Genomic DNA, 18,245 nt, shown 5'->3' with positions numbered 1-18,245 from the left:
TTGGTGGAATTTAAATAAAGCTGTAATAAATTAACTTTAAAAAAACAATAAACTAAGTCTAATAATTTGAAGCTAAGCAATGCTCCTAATCTTTCTTTTCTTTTCTAGCCCTTTTCCAATTCTTGTCTGCTTCCTCCTCCTCATCCATAACTTTAGCTAGTAGGCACCCTTTAGATAACCTACATTCAATTTTAAAGTAGATAGTCTCCCCTTCAGCTAACACTCCATGCTTCTTTTCCACCCAAGCCTTTTTATCTGTGGTGTCAGCTTTCCTTTTTCCTTTATCTTCGGTAGCACTTTTCTTCCTAGGCATTGCAGGTGTTTTGAATTCGATTCTTGTACCTAGGCGTTCCTTGGCAGGAATCACCCTGTCGCCCAGACGACTCTTCACATCAGTTTTACCCTGATCTTTCTTCGAATCCTTCGAAGGTTTCTTCAGCAACCACTTCTTCACATCATTGGGCAAAGAAGGAGGAACCTTTTGGATAATCACTTCCCATAAAGGTCTAGCACTCCAGTAAGCATCAAATCTGTCTAATTCTTGAGAAACAGGGTACTCATAGGGAGGACGAAGATCCCCGGAAGGTATATTCTGAAGCAAGCCGTATTGTCTTTTTACCCTGCAGGGGTTATAATAAGTCACTCGAGACAAGCTTGGAAGACGGCAGAAAGGTTGCTTGTTGACACCAACCATCCTTTCTATTTTCCACCATAGGACGACCCACTTGATAGAAAAATTGCGAGATTCGAAGACCTTTCTCCACCCATGGCGCCCAATCTTAGGGAAGCGTTTCTTCCTCCTCACGAAGCAATTGGGAGTATACTTCTCAATATCGTCCGGAGGGCTAATTAATTCTAGCCTTTCCATTAGCCACATCTGTAAAAAAATTTTGCAATGCAATTAAATTATTATTACAATACAAGAATATATTTTTTGATTTATGTAATTAAAAATATTATTTTTCTACCTGTAATAAAATTGGAGAGCCGCGAAAAGGTGCTTTTGGGTCCCTTTTCAGTTCATCAAGACTAATCATAGTCTCTCCAACTATCAATGGCATTGGATTCCTCCCTGATTCAATTTGTTCTAGAACAGTGGTTATAATTTATTGACCTTCATTATTTTTACCACTACTAAGAAAAAATTGGTTAAGCATGCAAAATAAGAACGCCCTTCTTCTATATATATGAAAAGATTCAGAAAGAGGTTTATCAAAATAATGGCGTGCAAATTCTTTCAAATACACTATGTTGCCATCTACTATTTTTGATAAATCCCTTTCTTTTAAATTAAATAAGCGCTCAAAATCCTTATAATAATATGCATCTACTCTAGGGATTACTATAAGGTCTATTGCAGGGAAGCCTAAAATAGCACCAAATTCCTCTGGAAAAGGGCTAATCTCATCATACCCTATTCAAAACAATGAGTATCAACATTCCAAAATTCTAGAGTGGTATGTATGAAATCTAAGTCAAGATCTACCCCTTTGATGCCATAAATTCCCCGCAAGTGAAACAAATCTAATTCTTTTCTGTCTCTAGCATTAAGAGATCGACACCATTCATGAGTGTATTGGGTGAAGGTTTTGGTGACTAAAGACATGGTTATTATTTTTCTAAGGCAAAGAATTATTTTATTCGCTGGAATTATGAGAAGAATCGGCTGGGCAGGGGGCTATTTATACACAAATTGCGAGAAGTTTTAATCAGAATGAAATACGACATCAGCGTCAATTGGCGTCATATCCCGTAATTGGCGCTAGCCGCCAGCGCTTGGCGCCACACTCCAAGTGTAGTGCCTAGCGCCACGCGCCATTTTGTGGCGTCAGCTGGCGCCAAGTTTCCACATCAGGCGCGCTTGCTTAAATTGCGTTTTTATCTTAAACTTGAGTCGGATAATGACTTTACGGCTCCGTTTATATTTTCTAAACATATTTTTTATCCTTTTTTAAGTTAATTAATATAGCTATTATATTAATTATATTATTCTCTTTTTGGATTTATTTAGATTAATTTTCCAAATTTTATACACACAAGCTTTTATTGATTTTTCCCTTTTTTTTATTTTTTCTTTTGGGGGAGAGAGTCGGATACCCTCCATCAATAATAAAAATGACGGAATCTTTGCGCAAAATAAAATAAAATCATAATAGCATTAATATACAAAATGTGTCTAAAAATAGTGAGTCTAAGGCAAAGTTCTATGAAAAGTCAAAATAAAATATACACAGGAACAAACTACGGCACCGGAGGACGTATGCCCATCATATCGTAAAATTGCGCTGTACTAGGAGTCACCTCTCCACCAGCTCCATCTCCAGCTCCAGTCTCCACAGGAGGAAGAAGACTCAATGTAGGACCACTCCACCCAGGATCAACCTGAGGCTGGGGCTGCGGAGGCTGCTGCGATGACGAGCCTACCTCGTACATACCACCACCTCTGAAAGCCGAGGTAGCCTCTCCTACCGGTGCAGCATGAGCACCCTCAGAAGAAGATCCCGAGCCCTCTGCAACATCAGCACGAGCAGCCTCAGAGCGACCACCTCTACCCCCTAACGTAGTACGACGACGTCTCGAGCTAGACCTCGGCGAATCCTTCCGCACCTCAGGTCTCGTGCGGGTGTGAGAAGCAATAGGTTGGCCAAAAAATTAAAGCGATAATGCCAAAAAATATATAAAGAAAGACTACCTCTCGGATGACGTCGTCCCGACGACAGGTGGCTGCATTCCTCATCCGGACGAGCTAGCTCCAGAAGGCATTTATACATCGTGCCATCGCCGAAACCACCTCGCGTGAAAACTGTCAGAAAAATAATTCAGTAAACATGCATGATATATGAACAAAAAAATTGTGAATAACTAGGCTTACTCGAGTCTGGTGGCGAGGAATCGACCGCTCTACGAAGCGCTCGCCCTCGGGAGCCGGAGGAATCATCTCCTCAATCGGCCCATATGTCCCCTGGTAGTGGATGGACATACGGGGTGGCACGAACTCAGCAGCACCGTCCTGATAAAGCAAAAAAGTCAGTAAAACATTAATTGGGGGCTACTTCATGGAAAGTAAAAGCTGAAAAATCTTACCCTCACATCTTCAGCCGGTACGGGGGCTGGAGCTAGCAACGGTAGTAGCTCCTCAACATAGCACTGCCCAAGGATCACGTAGGACCGCCAAGAGGTACCAACTCCCTCAGACATGCTCAACAACCGCGCGTCGTCGAACATATGACGTGGTGGAGGAGCAGGAACGACGAAGACATCAGAGGAATGCTGTCTAGCAACCCTCTCTCCTAAGTACGCGATCACTCCATAAGTCCCCAAGAAATAGCGACGCTCAACAGAATACTGTGCGGCTAACCCAGGGACTGCCCAGCCGCCCCATGGCCGGTACACTACCTCAGGACCCTACAAAGAACAACAATCAGGCGAGAGTATACCTAATGCATCGCGAAAAAAGCAAATAAATAATAAAAAGTCGTACCGCGATGATCCAGTTCCGGACGTGCGTAGAAGACATATCAACATGGCGGCCGCCCCAAGAGGTGCTAACTGGAAATCCGCGCGGCGATGGTCTCGCCGGCGCAGCGGAGGGGAAGTGCTCGTAGAACCAGATCTACAAGGAGTTAAAATTGTGAGTAAATGCTAACTAAAATGTAGAGCTAAACTTTACAGGGAATAATGTTTACCTCTACGACCTTCCAAAAGGCAGACAAAGCGACGTTCGTCCCAAAGGATCGGTGCCGACACGAGTCCCTCAGTGCACGAACGAAGTCAGCATAGGCCAAGCTGGCCCAGTCATAAGTCCCGATCCGGTGAAGATCACGGACAGCAGGAAGATAGTAAAGCAACGCCCTACTACCTTTGTCAGGGGAGAATGTCCCTGACAACAACATCAGCGCAAAGATGCGCACCCGCTGCTCTCGGGTGGTCGCATCGTCATCAAAAGTCGCTGCCAGCGTCGTGCGGCGAATTCCCCTAGCACTAAACTGAGTCGTCTCGACCTCAGCTCGGGCCCGAATAGCGATCGGCCCCAACAACTCCTCGACCTCTGAAGAAAAGACGTCGATCCCATTGTCGAACGGCAGTGGCACAGAGTTGAACTCCAGTCGTGTAATGAGACTGAAGTCCGTAGGGGTGACCATCATCTCGCCCTAGGGAAAATGAAAAGTGTTGGTGGTGTCCCAGAAGAACTCCACCAAAGCGCACACTACATGATGACCCCCGCAGCAGGCAACCATAGCCTCGAAGGTCTCGAACAGGATAGTCAGTCCACAAGACTCCCATAGGGGTCTCATCTCAAGATCCCCGGTAATGTACATCTTGTAAAAATCGCCCAAACCATCACAGCCGGAACCGTGATAGCGCGTCCTCCTGACCGTGATGCCTCGTCTCACCCTCTCAGAAATGTGGTGGACGAGGGCGAAGAACAGGGTCCGCTCATCCCACTCAGGGAGCCGACCAAGCGAAGTGGAAGGTGTGACGTCATCCCCTACGGGCTCATGCTCCCATCGGGTGTTTCGGGACCGTGAACCCGAACCTCGCTGTCTAGCCATACTACATTGTGCAAAATCATCATAAATTAAGGTTCTATAGTATCTAAGGTTCGCCTAGCCGCATGATACTATGTTCGCAAAAAAAACAGAGTACGTAGTACTAAAACAGAGCACAAGTTCAAATTGAGCATATATGACATTTTTCAAGCAATCACACAATTTCTTGCAACACTATAGTAATTATTGTGACAAATTGGACAAGAATTGCTAGCAAAAACATCAAGAACAAGTCACATTGTTCTTCACGACCTTAGGAGGTCCAACAATGGCAAATTGCTCATTTCTTCACCAAATTGAGTCAAAAAAGTCTCAAATTACTCCCAAGGGAATATATAAACATAATCAAGAAATTTCATGGCATAAAACTTGACAAACAAAGCAAATTAAGCATTATAAATTTCGAATTTACATGAAATTAATGAATAAACATGACAAAAATTCATAAAAACCAATGTGAGTTTGAAGAAAACTTACATAGATCGGGAAAATAGATGAAAAAAGCTTTAATTTGCAACGAATTTGAGTGAATTCGGTTGAGAAACGAGCAAGAACCGAGCAATTGAAGCTTTCGGGTTTTTTTCGAGCAGTTTGGCGACGAGCAAGCAACGAAATTAAGAGGAAAGGGGTATTTAAGGAAATCCCCGTGCTGGCGCCAAGCCCTAAGCATTGGCGTCAAAAATTAGGCTTGGCGCCTGGCGCTAAGGCTAATTGTGTGGCGCTGATAGCTTTTCAGCGGCGCTAGAGCACCCAGCCACTTGGTGAGGTTGTTCTACCTTTTTGCAACATATTTTTGGTTTCCTTGGTACGCTAGTTAGCCTCTCTAAGCAATTTGACATGATTTAGTAATCGGCTTAACTACGTAAAGTGATCGACCAGATAAACGGTCGTCTCACTTAGCTTAAAGCGCCTAAGCATTGGCTCACTAACAAAAGGCACCGACATATAGGTTCAAAAGCAAACGGGCACCGATGTACAGGTTCATTCGCAAAAAGCACCGACATATAGGTTCAAAGCAACAGAAGTGTCGATGTACAGGCATAGCGGAAGCAAAGTTCAGGCGAACTTTTAATGATCGATAGGCATGGGTCTTCGGTAATTTCCTTTGGAAAATTATCGCATCAAAAGAGGATGACTTCAAGAGAGGATATCTTCGACGGCATTCCCTAGCTTGCGGAGAGTTGTCACAAACAACTGGAGGTAATTTCAGGCGAAGTTGTCTTCGATCATGTTCCTTTAGGCATGGAAGATGGTCATAATGCGGATGGAGATTATTTCAAGAGAAATAATCTTCGATAGTATTCCCTTGGACATGGAATATTATCAATGCGGATGAGGATTGTTTCGAGAGAAATAATCTTCGATAGTATTCCCTTGGACGTGGAATATTATCAATGCGGATGAGGATTGTTTCAAGAGAAATAATCTTCGATAGTATTCCCTTGGACATGGAATATTATCATAGCGGAGGAGGATCGTTTCAGGCGAAGCAATCTTCCAATTTGGATGCAGTTACAGGCGTAGCAGTTTTCAAGCGAGATGGCATTCTCTAGCTTACAGGAGGTCATCAAAACAACAGTAAAGCGGCAGCAAATCAGTTACTTTCAGAGACGTGTGCTCGACGGTGCAAGATACGCGTTTCTTAACTCTTTTATCTGTTTAACTAATGCTAGTTTTGCAGGTATCGGCGTTGCAAGAGTGATTTAGGATCGCAGAACGTTCTGAATCATTCTCCGTCCCTATCGATACTTTGACTTTTGTTTACGAAACTTGCGTTTCTCCAAACTCAGTCAAAGTGGGGGTTTCTGTCAACACCCATTTGTGTCTCCCCAAAACCAAACCCAGTGATGAGTACCTTTCGCGTTGAATCATAATCGAATGAAGCGAAAGTGTGGAAAGTCTAGTGTTGCGGATAGTTTTAATTTCTTTTCTCTCCTCTCTGTTTTTGAAAACTTATTTTAAGAAAACAGCCAATCCAGTTTGGTTGGTCCATGATATGGGTCCAATAGTAGTGTAGTTGGATGGGGCTTGACAAGAGCTTTCCAACGATATATTATAAGCCCAATTCCGATGAATATTGAGGAAGTTATGGCCAATTTACTAAACTGGGCCCGGTTAGAGTCTTATATGCGGCCCATTGATCTAGGGGAGGGCCTAATACTGGGAATGGTTTTAATTAGAATCTTCTAGAAGGTTCTTTTCATTCCTAATTCAATTAAAATTGATAAATTGACTTTTGTTGACTTTTCGGAGTTTTAATTAAAATCAAATAGCATTTTCTAGGAAATTATATGATTTTATCCTCCAGTATGACAAATTTATCTGATTTTCGAAAACGCGTTAAAACCAGGCTTGGCGCCTGACCCCAGGCATTGGCGGTAGCCATTGGCGCCTGGCGCTAGTGTTGGTGCCTAGCGCCAGTTAGCCAGGGTTTGCGCCAGCTCTGTTTTTTGTGCGTCAGACTCTGTTTTGATATTTTATCTTTTTTGGTTGGTTTTCTCTATAAATAAAGTATTAAAAACTCCATTTTCATTCACCAATTCTCACGAGTTCTCATCAACAATCAGTTTTCATTCGCAATCATTAATTCTCTAATTCTCTCTTAATTCATCCATCTCTCTCTTTCTTTTTCTAAACTTTGTTTTTGCATACAAAATTCCGCATTCACAAGATCTAGAAACACCTAGCCATATTCGAAGTTGCCTTTGCCCTAGATGTGAAAGGTTTAATTTCTGAGGGTTTGGTCCCGAATCTCTATTTCAATTATTTAATTTAATTGTTTGTTTATTATTTTCCTTGAATTTACTAACGTGTGTATTTTGTAATTAGAAAGAGGTACGAGGCATCAAAGTAAGTACTTTAATGGTTTTAATTGATATTATGATGTAGAAATCATGTTTAAATTGTTATTATGATATTCCTAGTATCATGTCTAGGGTAATTTTAATATTAAATATGATTCCTGCGATGCTTCCTATGTTCTTCCTAATATTTATGATTGTTAGTATCATGTTAGGGCCAAAGATTTGATTTTTATTGCTTAGTGACATGCTAGGGTTTGCTATTAATCTTGTTAGTATCATGCCTAGGATCTTGCTATTATTATTATGCTTTAATATTAACATGAACATGATTATGATTATAATTGTTATAATTTATGATGATTATGATTATTATTATTATTTTGATGATTATTATTATTATGATGATTATTATTATGTTGCTTGATATTTATTTATTTTTATTGCTTGATCATGCCTTTTATGCATGCTTAAAGGGAATAGATTTCAAGCGTTAATTCCACTAGCTTGAACCCCATTGTGATCATACACTAAAGTACGGTGGCGTCCAAAAGGGAAGAAGATAGAGCAAAAGAGTCACCAACAAGTTTTTTAGGAACTTGTAAACCGTTCATAGGATGAAGGTTACACCCCTTAACGATCCAAGAGATCGTCAACTCCATAAGGTTTAGAACCAAATAAGGTTTCGGAGATGAAGGTACAAATCAAACCTAAAAGAGATTGAACCTGCCCTAATAATAGGCCTCTACTTTATTCAGATCGTATTCATGTGCGCTTTTCAATTAACATGCAATCAATAGGTTTAACCCTAAACCTGTTTATCTATGTTGGTTGAATTTAATGCACAAATAAACTATTATTTGCGATCACTTGAATTATAATCAAATTAACCCTAAACAAGATTATTAATTATCTTATCAAGCGTGATTACAAGTACAAATTCCCTTTAAGCATGCATAAAAGGTGTGATCAAGCAATAACAATAAAATCAAGCAACAAAATATTAATCAATCATCATAAAAATAAATTATAATTGAAATAATTATGATAACAACCAAAACAATAATCATCATAAATTATAACAATTATAATCATAATCATGTTCATGTTCATGTTAAAACTAAAGCATAATAATAATAGCAAGATCCTAGGCATGATACTAACAAGATTAATAACAAGCCCTAGCATGTCACTAAGAAATAAAAATCAAATCTTTAACCCTAACATGATACTAACAATCATAAATATTAGGAAGAACATAGGAAGCATCGCAGGAATCATATTTAATATTAAAATTACCCTAGACATGATACTAGGAATATTATAATAACAATTTAAACATGATTTCTACATCATAATATCAATTAAAACCATTAAAGTACTTACTTTGATGCCTCGTACCTCTTTCTAATTACAAAATACACACGTTAGTAACTTCAAGGAAAATAATAATCAAAACAATTAAATTAAATAATTGAAAGAGAGATTTGGGACCAAACCCTCGGAAATTAAACCTTTCACGTCTAGGGCGAAGGCAACTTCGAATATGGCTAGGTGTTTCTAAGTCTTGCGAATGCGGAATTTTGTATGCAAAAACAAAGTTTAGAAAAAGAAAGAGAGAGATGGATGAATTAAGAGAGAATTAGAGAATTAATGATTGCGAATGAAAATTGATTGTTGATGAGAACTCGTGAGAATTGGTGTAAATTGGTGAATGAAAACAGAGTTTTTAATACGCTATTTATAGAGAAAACCAGCCAAAAAAGATAAAATATCAAAATAGAGTCTGACGCACAAAAAACAGAGTTGTCGCAAACCCTGGCTAACTGGCGCTAGGCACCAACACTAGCGCCAGGCGCCAATGGCTAGCGCCAGGCGCCAGGCCTAGTTCCAGGCGCCAATGCCTGGGGTCAGGCGCCAATGCCTGGTTTTAACGCGTTTTCGAAAATCAGATAAATTTGCCGTACTGGAGGATAAAATCATATAATTTCCTCGAAAATGCTATTTGATTTTAATTAAAACTCTGAAAAGTCAACAAAAGTCAATTTATCAATGCTAATTGAATTAGGAATGAAAAGAACCTTCTAGAATATTCTAGAAGACTAAAACCATTCCTAATTGCATTAGGAATGATAAACCATATTAGGCCCTCCCCTAGATCATTGGACCGCATATAAGACTCTAACCGGGCCTAGTTTAGTAAATTGGCCATAACTTCCTCAATATTCATCGGAATTGGGCTTATAATATATCGTTGGAAAGCTCTTGTCAAGCCCCATCCAACTACACTACTATTGGACCCATATCATGGACCAACCAAACTGGATTGGCTGTTTTCTTAAAACAAGTTTTCAAAAACAGAGAGAAGAGAAAAGAAATTAAAACTATCCGCAACACTAGACTTTCCACACTTTCGCTTCATTCGATTATGATTCGACGCGAAAGGTACTCATCACTGGGTTTGATTTTGGGGAGACACAAATGGGTGTTGACAGAAGCCCCCACTTTGACTGAGTTTGGAGAAACGCAAGTTTCGTAAACAAAAGTCAAAGTATCGATAGGGACGGAGAATGATTTAGAACGTTCTGCGATCCTAAATCACTCTTGCAACGCCGATACCTGCAAAACTAGCATTAGTTAAACAGATAAAAGAGTTAAGAAACGCGTATCTTGCACCGTTGAGCACACGTCTCTGAAAGTAACCGATTTGCTGCCGCTTTACTGTTGTTTTGATGACCTCCTGTAAGCTAGAGAATGCCATCCCGCTTGAAAACTGCTACGCCTGTAACTGCATCCAAATTGGAAGATTGCTTCGCCTGAAACGATCCTCCTCCGCTATGATAATATTCCATGTCCAAGGGAATACTATCGAAGATTATTTCTCTTGAAACAATCCTCATCCGCATTGATAATATTCCACGTCCAAGGGAATAATATCGAAGATTATTTCTCTCAAAACAATCCTCATCCGCATTGATAATAATCCATGTCCAAGGGAATACTATCGAAGATTATATCTCTTGAAATAATCTCCATCCGCATTATGACCATCTTTCATGCCTAAAGGAACATGATCGAAGACAACTTCGCCTGAAATTACCTCCAGTTGTTTGTGACAACTCTCCGCAAGCTAGGAATGCCATCGAAGATATCCTCTCTTGAAGTCATCCTCTTTTGATGCGATAATTTTCCAAAGGAAATTACCGAAGACCCACGCCTATCAATCATTAAAAGTTCGCCTGAACTTTGCTTCCGCTATGCCTGTACATCGACACTTCTGTTGCTTTGAACCTGTATGTCGGTGCTTTTTTGCGAATGAACCTGTACGTTGGTGCCCGTTTGCTTTTGATCCTATATGTCGGTGCCTTTTGTTAGTGAGCCAATGCTTAGGCGCTTTAAGCTAAGTGAGACGATCTTTCATTAGGTCGATCACTTTGCGTAATCAAGCCGATTACTAAATTATGTCAACTTGCTTAGAGGGGCTAACTAGCGTACCAAGGAAACCAAAAATATGTTGCAGAAAGGTAGAACAACTTCACCAAGTGGCTGGGTGCTCTAGCGCCGCTGAAAAGCTATCAGCACCACACAATTAGCCTTAGCGCCAGGCGCCAAGCCTAATTTTTGACGCCAATGCTTAGGGCTTGGCGCCAGCACGGGGATTTCCTTAAATACCCCTTTCCTCTTAATTTCGTTGCTTGCTCGTCGCCAAACTGCTCGAAAAAAACCCGAAAGCTTCAATTGCTCGGTTCTTGCTCGTTTCTCAACCGAATTCACTCAAATTTATTGCAAATCAAAGCTCTTTTCATCTATTTTCCCGATCTATGTAAGTTTTCTTCAAACTCACATAAGTTTTTATGAATTTTTGGCATGTTTATTCAAGAATTTCATGTAAATTCGAAATTAAAAATGCTCAATTTGCTTTGTTTGTCAAGTTTTATGCCATGAAATTGCTTGATTATGTTTATATATTGCCTTGGGAGTAATTTAAGACTTGTTTGACTCAATTTGGTGAAGAAATGAGCAATTTGCCATTGTTGGACCTCCTAAGGTCGTGAAGAACAATGTGACTTGTTCTTGATGTTTTTGCTAGCAATTCTTGTCCAATTTGTCATAATAATTACTATAGTATTGCAAGAAATTGTGTGATTGCTTGAAAAATGTCGTATATGCTCAATTTGAATTTGTGCTCTGTTTTAGTACTACATACTCTGTTTTTTGCGAACATAATGTCATGCGGCTAGGCGAACCTTAGATACTATAGAACCTTAATTTTTTATGATTTTGCACAATGTAGTATGGCTAGACAGCGAGGTTCGGGTTCACGGTCCCGAAACACCCGACGGGAGCATGAGCCCGTAGAGGATGACGTCACACCTTCCACTTCGCTTGGTCGGCTCCCAGAGTGGGATGAGCGGACTCTATTCTTCGCCCCCGTCCACCACATTTCTGAGAGGGTGAGACGGGGCATCACGGTCGGGAGGACGCGCTATCACGGTTCCGGCTGTATGGTTTGGGCGATTTGTACAAGATGTACATCGCCGGGGATCTTGAGACGAGACTCCTACGGGAGTCTTGTGGACTGACTATCCTGTTCGAGACCTCCAAGGCTATGGTTGCCTCCAGCGGGGGTCATCATGTAGTGCCGCTTTGGTGGAGTTCTTTTGGGACACTACCAACACTTTCCATTTCCCTTGGGGCGAGATGATGGTCACCCCTACGGACTTCAGTCTCATTACAGGACTGGATTTCAACTCTGTGCCACTGCCGTTCGACAGTGAAATCGACGTCTTTTCTTTGGAGTCGAGGAGCTGTTGGGGCCGATCGCTATTCGGGCCCGAGCTGAGGTCGAGACGACTCAGTTTAGTGCTAGGGGAATTCGCCGCTCGACACTGGCAGCGGCTTTTGATGACGATGCGACCACCGGAGAGCAGTGGGTGCGCATCTTTGCGCTGATGTTGTTGTCAGGGACATTCTCCCCTAACAAAGGTAGTAGGGCGTTTCTTTACTATCTTCCTGGTGTCCTTGATCTTCACCGGATCGGGACTTATGACTGGGCCAGCTTGGCCTATGCTGACTTCATTCGTGCACTGAGGGACTCGTGTCGGCACCGGTCCTTTGGGACGAACGTCGCTTTGTCTGCCTTTTGGAAGGTCGTAGAGGTAAACATTATTCCCTATAAAGTTTAGCTCTACATTTTAGTTAGCATTTACTCACAATTTTAACTCCTTGTAGATCTGGTTCTACGAGCACTTCCCCTCTGCTGCGCTAGTGAGACCATCGCCGCGCGGATTTCCAGTGAGTGCTTCTTGGGGCGGACGCCATGTGGATATGTCTACTACGCATGACCGAAACTGGATCATCGCGGTACGACTTTTATTATTTATTTGCTTTTTCGCGATGCTTTAGGTATACTCTTGCCTGATTGATGTTCTTTGTAGGGGCCTGAGGTGGTGTACCGGCCGCAGGGCGGCTGGACAGTCCCTGGGTTAGCCGCACAGTATATTCTGCTGAGCGTCGCTACTTCCTGGGGACTTATTGGGCGATCGCGTACTTAGAAGAGAGGGTTGCTAGACAACATTCTTCTGATGTCTTCGTCGTTCCTGCTCCTCCACCACGTCATATGTTCGACGACGCGCGGTTGTTGAGCATGTCTGAGGGAGCTGGTACCTCTTGGCGGTCCTACGTGATCCTTGGGCGGTGCTATGCTGAGGAGCTACTACCGTTGTTAGCTCCAGCCCTCGTACCGGCTGAGGATGTGAGGGTAAGATTTTTCAGCTTTTACTTTCCATTGAGTAGCCCCCAAGTAATGTTTTATTGACCTTTTGGTTTATCAGGACGATGCTACTGAGTTCGTGCCACCCCGTATGTCCATCCATTACCAAGGGACATATGGGCCTATCGAGGAGATGATTCCTCCGGCTCCCGAGGGCGAGCCTTCGTAGAGCGGTCGATTCCTCGGCACCAGACTCGAGTAAGCCTATTTATTCACAATTTTTGTTCATATATCATGCATGTTTACTGACTTATTTTTCTAACAGTTTTCACGCAAGTTGGTTTCAGCGATGGCACGATGTATAGATGCCTTCCGGAGCCAGCTTGTCCGGATGAGGAATGCAGCCACCTGCCGTCGGGACGACGTCATCCGAGAGGTAGTCTTTCTTTATATATTTTTTGGCATTACCGCTTTAATTTTGCCTTGTTTCTTATTTAATTCTTTTTGCAGGGCCAACCTATTGCTTCTCATACCCGCACGAGACCTGAGGGGCGGAGGTCTAGCTCGAGACGTCGTCGTACTACGTTAGGGGGTAGAGGTGGTCTCTCTAAGGCTGCTCGTGCTGATGTTGCAGAGGGCTCGGGATCTTCTTCTGACGGTGCTCATGCTGCACCGGTAGGAGAGGCTACCTCGGCTTTCAGAAGTGGTGAGATGCACGAGGTAGGCTCGTCATTGCAGCAGCCTCCGCAGCCTCAGCCTCAGGTTGATCCTGGGTGGAGTGGTCCTACATTAAGTTTTCCTCCTCCTGCGGAGACTGGAGCTGGAGATGGAGCTGGTGGAGAGGTGACTCCTCGTACGGCGCAATTTTATGATATGATGGGCATACGTCCTCCGGCGCCGTAGTTTGTTCCTGTGCATGTTTTATTTTGACTTTTCATAGAACTTTGCCTTAGACTCACTATTTTTAGACACATTTTGTATATTAATGCTATTATGAGTTTATTTTATTTTGCGCAAAGATTCCGTCATTTTTATTATTGATGGAGGGTATCCGACTCTCTCCCCCAAAAGAAAAAAAAGGGAAAAATCAACTAAAAGCGTGTGTGTATAAAATTTAGAAAACTAATCTAAATAAATCCAAAAAGAGAATAATATAATTAATATAATAGCTATATTAATTAACTTAAAAAAGGATAAAAAAGATGTTTAGAAAATATAAACTGAGCCGTAAAATCATTAGCCGACTCGAGTTTAAGATAAAAACGCAATTTAAGCAAGCGCGCCTAATATGGCAACTTAGCGCCAGCTGGCGCCACAAAATGGCGCGTGGCGCCAGGCGCTACACTTGGCGTGTGGCGCCAAGCGCTGGCGGCTGGCGCCAATTACGGGATATGACGCCAATTGACGCTGATGTCGTATTTCATTCTGATTAAAACTTCTCGCAATTTGTGTATAAATAGCCCCCTGCTCAGCCGATTCTTCTCATAATTCCAGTGAATAAAATAATTCTTTGCTTTAGAAAAATAATAACCATGTCTTTAGTCACCAAAACCTTCACCCAATACACTCAAGAATGGTGTCGATCTCTTAATGCTAGAGACAGAAAAGAATTAGATTTGTTTCACTTGGGGGAATTTATGGTATCAAAGGGGTAGATCTTGACTTAGATTTCATACATACCGCTCTAGAATTTTGGAATGTTAATATCATTGCTTTAGAATAGGGTATGATGAGATTAGCCCTTTGCCAGAGGAATTTGGTGCTATTTTAGGCTTCCTTGCAATAGATCTCGTAGTAATCCCTAGAGTAGATGCATATTATTATAAGGATTTTGAGCGCTTCTTTAATTTAAAAGAAATGGATTTATCAAAAATAGTAGATGGCAACATAGTGAATTTGAAAGAATTTGCACGCCATTATTTTGATAAACCTCTTTCTGAATCCTTTCATATATATAGAAGAAGGGCGTTCTTATTTTGCATGCTTAACCAATTTTTTCTTAGTAGTGGTAAAAATAATGAAGGCCAATCAATTATAATTACTGTTCTAGAACAAATTGAATCAGGGAGAAATCCAATGCCATTGATAGTTGGAGAGACTATGATTAGTCTTGATGAATTGAAAAGGGACCCAAAAGCACCTTTTCGCGGCTCTCCAATTTTATTACAGGTAGAAAAATAACATTTTTAATTACAGAAATCAAAAAATATATTTTTGTGTTGTAATAATAATTTATTTGTATTGCAATTTTTTTACAGATGTGGCTAATGGAAAGGCTAGAATTAATTAGCCCTCCGGACGATATTGAGAAGTATACTCTCAATTGCTTCGTGAGGAGGAAGAAACGCTTCCATAGGATTGGGCGCCATGGGTGGAGAAAGGTCTTCGAATCTCGCAATTTTGCTATCAAGTGGGTCGTCCCATGGTGGAAAATAGAAAGGATGGTTGGTGTCAACAAGCAACCTTTCTGCCGTCTTCCAAGCTTGTCTCGAGTGACTTATTATTACCCCTGCAGGGTAAAAAGACAATACGGCTTGCTTCAGAATATACCTTCAGGGGATCTTCGTCCTCCCTATTATTACCCTCTTTCTCAAGAAGTAGATAGATTTGATGCTTACTGGAGTGCTAGACCTTTATGGGAAGTGATTACCCAAAAGGTTCCTCCTTCTTTGCCCAATGATGTGAAGAAGTGGTTGCTGAAGAAACCTTCGAAGGATTCGAAGAAAGATCAGGGTAAAATTGATGTGAAGAGTCGTGTGGGTGACAGGGTGATTCCTGCCAAGGAACGCCTAGGTGCAAGAATCGAATTCAAAACACCTGCAATGCCTAGGAAGAAAAGTGCTATCGAAGATAAAGGAAAAAGGAAAGCTGACACCACAGATAAAAAGGCTTGGGTGGAAAAGAAGCATGGAGTGTTAGCTGAAGGGGAGACTATCTACTCTAAAATTGAATGTAGGTCCTCTAAAGGGTGCCTACTAACTAAAGTTATGGATGAGGAGGAGGAAGCAGACAAGAATTGGAAAAGGGCTAGAAAAGAAAAGAAAGATTAGGAGCATTGCTTAGCTTCAAATTATTAGACTTAGTTTATTGTTCATTTAAAGTTAATTTATTACAGCTTTATTTAAATTCCACCAATAATATAATTTTATTTTATTAATGAAATTTCAGCTTTTAATTAAATTATTTACTTTAAATTTATTTTATTAAAGCAATGAAAACCGAAAAAAAATAATTTTCCAGAAACTCTTCGAGGACGGAAGTCGAAAATTTTCCGAAAAAACACCAAATTTGCCCAGAATTTATTTTGAAATTGGCGCCGCTTATTTGCGATTGGCGCCTGCTAGAGTAGTCTGGCGCAAGGCGCCAATTTCATCGGCTGACACTGATGTTTGTTGGCTGGCGCCAGGTTCTACTTGCGACGCCGATAATTCGTCGATCTTCTGTCGAATTTTTTACTAATTCTGGGACACGAGAATGTCGAAAAATAAAGTGGCCGCACCCGTAAAGGGTTTCCTACGTATCCTTTCTTAAGGAATCAGGACGAACGTAGCTCTCTTGAGTATCTTACTCAAGTAATTATGGGTAGTATTTCTTAAGTTGGTCAAGATTTGTCATGTTCGAGAATTCATTGCCATCCATATTATTAAGTTTTGCTGCACCTCCTGACAGGATTGTTTTGACAATGTAGGGTCCAGACCAATTAGGTCTAAATTTACCCCTTGGATCTAAAACATTTTTCCTTAGTGCTTTTAACACCAAGTCTCCTACTCTAATATTTCTTGTCTTGACCTTCTTATTAAATGCCTAGCCATACGAGTCTGGTAACACCGAGTGTGATGTAGAGCTTCTAGTCGTTTCTCATCGAGTAGAATTAATTCTTCATATCTTGCCCTAGTCCATTCAACTTCATCGAGTTTACTCTCTAATGCAATGCGTAGAGATGGTATTTCTAGTTCGACAGGTTGTACGGCATCCATTCCATATACCAAGGAAAATCGCGTATTTCCTGTTGATGTACGGATTGACGTGCGGTAACCCCACAATGCGAAGTGAAGTTTGTCAGGCCAATCCTTATAATTTTCCGTCATTTTCTCGATGATAGTCTTTAAATTTTTATTAGCTGCCTCGACTGCTCCATTTGCTTGAGGTCTATAAGGGGAAGAATGATGATGTTGAATGCCGTATTTTTGTAGCAATTCTTCATATTCGGCTTCAAAGTGAGTTCCATTGTCACTTATCATTTCATGTGGGACTCCGTATCGACAAATAATATTTCTCTCGATAAAGAGTGCTACATGTTTTGCAGTGAGTTTAGCGTATGATTGCGCTTCGACCCATTTTGTGAAGTAATCAATTGCTACTAGGATATATTCGTGGCCTCCTGTTCCTGGGGGAGTGATTTTGCCTATGATGTCAATTCCCCATGTAGAGAATGGCCACGGCGATGTGTAGGTGTAGAGCAAAGATGAAGGAACATGTTGTAAATTGGCATAAATTTGGAATTTAGGGCATCTTTTTACGTATTGATGGCAATCCCTATTCATTGTAGTCCAGTAATATCCTTCTCGCATTATCTTTTGGACTAACATTTTGCCATTTATATGAGTGCCGCAGATTCCTTCATGGACTATTCTCATTGCTCTTTGTGCATCCTTCTTTCCTACACATAGGAGAGCTCGACCTTTAGATACCTTTTTATGTAGCTCGTTGTCTATAAGTACATATTGGGAAGCCAAAATCCTTAATGCTCATTTTGCTCTTTTGTCAGCATGAGGAGGGTATTCTCCTTTGGTGACATAATTGAGTATGTCCGTGTACCACGGTTCTTCTTCTTCTTCTTCTTCCTTGCCTTGGACTACTTCATCGTCTTCTATAGCCTGGATGTATGCTGGTTTGTGCCTTTTTTCTATAGTTAGAGGCATTTGCTCGATTTCCGTGGGAATCCTAACCATTAAGGCTAATCTTGTCAGGGCATCAGCAAATTGATTTTCCTCTCTAGGTAGGTATGTATATTCTACCTTGTCTAGCCGATCGGTAAGAGTTTCCAGATAGGTTTGGTAAGGGGCTAGACTTTCGCACCTTACTTTCCACCTTTTAGATATCTGATTGATAATCAAAGAAGAGTCTCCGAATATCCTTAACTTTTTCACTCCCAATGTCAAAGTTGTTTCAAAGCCTACC

This window comes from Chenopodium quinoa, unplaced genomic scaffold (assembly GCF_001683475.1).
Source record: "Chenopodium quinoa cultivar QQ74 unplaced genomic scaffold, ASM168347v1, whole genome shotgun sequence".
NCBI lineage: Eukaryota > Viridiplantae > Streptophyta > Magnoliopsida > Caryophyllales > Amaranthaceae > Chenopodium > Chenopodium quinoa.
Note: the sequence above shows the minus strand (reverse complement) of the source record.